General features: G+C 37.3%; 1 long non-coding RNA gene across 1 annotated transcript in view; it reads left to right on the top strand.

The window, feature by feature from the left end:
- Positions 1 to 1,169, top strand: part of LOC138030032 (uncharacterized) — an 8,453-nt gene extending 7,284 nt beyond the window's left edge. Inside the window, exon 3 of the long non-coding RNA XR_011128020.1 lies at positions 505 to 1,169. This is a non-coding gene — a long non-coding RNA (uncharacterized lncRNA). The remainder of the gene's footprint in view (positions 1 to 504) is intronic.
- The last annotated feature ends 960 nt before the right edge of the window (positions 1,170 to 2,129 follow it).

Genomic DNA, 2,129 nt, shown 5'->3' with positions numbered 1-2,129 from the left:
TAGTAGGCACCGTCCTTATGAGAGCTAAATACAATGGAAAAGTCCAGTTTGGTAATCCAAAAGGTGGTCGCGGTTGATTGTGGGAATGGTTGCTTTTGAGAGTTTTCAATTAGAGAGTTTTGGTGATCGTGGCTAGAGCTGGTTGCTTACAGGAGTGCTCGCCGTGAGAACTTCGACTGTATTTGTGTTTGTTGAAATTTTATGCATGTCAGCTTATAACTTAGGAAGGAACTAGCTAAGTAGTCATTACAGTTGTTTTGGTCTTGTTTGTAGCATGTAATTATCCCAGTAAGGTTATCAATATTAATTTTTTTTTTAACCAAACAGATCTGCTTAATTTCCCAGGACTAGTTTACATGTCAAGGTCATTCAATTTGGATTCTAATGATAAACATAATGATGGAGTGACCATTCAATGATCTGTATTCACACTGATTTTTTTGCCACTGGTACTGGGTTTAAACAAGGATTGGAGATGATTGGCTTTTGTGATTTTATGTGCAGCTAGTCATGGTGGTATATATATATATGCAGTGGGCAGAACCCTAGCTATTGCACTGCAAGAACGGGACCATCAATTCAAAGTCTTGTTTTAGAATAGTAAAGCTGAATTTAATTTTGTGCTAAATATAAGAAAATGGGTGAGGATACTTTGACCACTCAAGGCTTAAGAATCTGGATTCTTAATTAACCCCTCTAATTGAAGGGTTTGGAGCAAAAATGCCAAGAGTTACTTTTTGTATACATGTAGTTATTTTACTGGGAACGGCGAGGATTTTGAGGACTTAATTACTAAATACTCATTTTGACATTCAGCCACTTGTCCAAGTTTTTTGTTACACTTCCCAATAATCCTACAAGTGGCTGGGAAAGTTGAATGTCAAAATTAGTATTTCATTACTACAGAAAACTACGTAATGACTAAATGGCACCGTTAATTAAGTGTCCCAGCTCTCAACAGGAATAGCCAACGTACATAATTATGAGACAAGTGAGTTTTCGTAAAGGTCAAGTTCCATCGTCAGTACAGTGCAAACACCATTTTAACAGAGCTACGTACATTTACTGTTTCCTGACAAAATAATGAGTTGACATTATAATTTCTGAGTTTGCCCTAATAACTACTGTTTGATTGTGATTGTTAGAAGAATAAATATTGCAAAATCACAGATGGACTGTGTGTATCTGCTTGATCAAATGCCATATGTATTCGCAAAGGCATTTTTCCAGAACAAACGATCTGAGGTCTTTTTTTTTTTCACTAAGCTGCTACCTCTCAAAGAAAAAAAAGATTGAAAAAGTCAACTTTTTAGTTACGCACTACGTATTTTTTGACATTATGGGGACCAGTCTGTATTTTTAACACAAAACTGCATTATGAGGACATCTCTACTTTGTGGACTCCAAAGGCAATTTCTGACCATAAAGTAGAGTTTTAAGGGCTTTTATATGTGGGGACCTGATTTTGGTCCTCACAAAAAGAACGGACCCCACAGTACGGGTGTGTAACTATGTCCACGTCCCCATAAGTAAGCATTCGTCAGTAGACACACACAGACACAAAACATTGCCCAGCCATGACAGGTGAGAGGTGACAACGGAGGATCTGTGCTTGAAATCTAACAATGTCGCAAAACTTTCGTCCTGGTTACCTGCTGAACTTTATTTATCTCAACGGCATTTGTGTTTGTTTCGTTTTCTTTTGTCTTTCCTTTTTGGCAACAACAATGATAATGTTACCCTGCAAGCAGTCTCTTTCGATCTTCCTACATAAGTCGGGAACAAGAAAGAATTAAGACTCTGCCAGCCGCCTCGACATTCTTTGATTTGCCGGTCATCCAAAGAATTGGATGAGTCAGTCCAGTTTGGACTTGTCAAACCTGCCTTTTTTTTAATTTTACGCATGATTAATCGCCACGCGCCATCAATATATTTTTGAAATTTACAACAGCATAGCAATTTTTAAATGTCTAAATTCCCATGAGTATTTCCTATGTCTGTTACAGAAACTTGTCTGCCAGAAACCTACAAATTTTTCAGTAAAAAATGAAATGGTTATTTAAAAGTATGAGCTATCTTAAGGTTACAATGATGTGTAATGACGAGGCGGCTGGCTGAGTCTTCTTTCC

Source organism: Montipora capricornis, chromosome 13 (genome assembly GCF_036669925.1).
Source record: "Montipora capricornis isolate CH-2021 chromosome 13, ASM3666992v2, whole genome shotgun sequence".
NCBI lineage: Eukaryota > Metazoa > Cnidaria > Anthozoa > Scleractinia > Acroporidae > Montipora > Montipora capricornis.
Note: the sequence above shows the minus strand (reverse complement) of the source record. Positions and strands in the feature narration are given on the sequence as shown.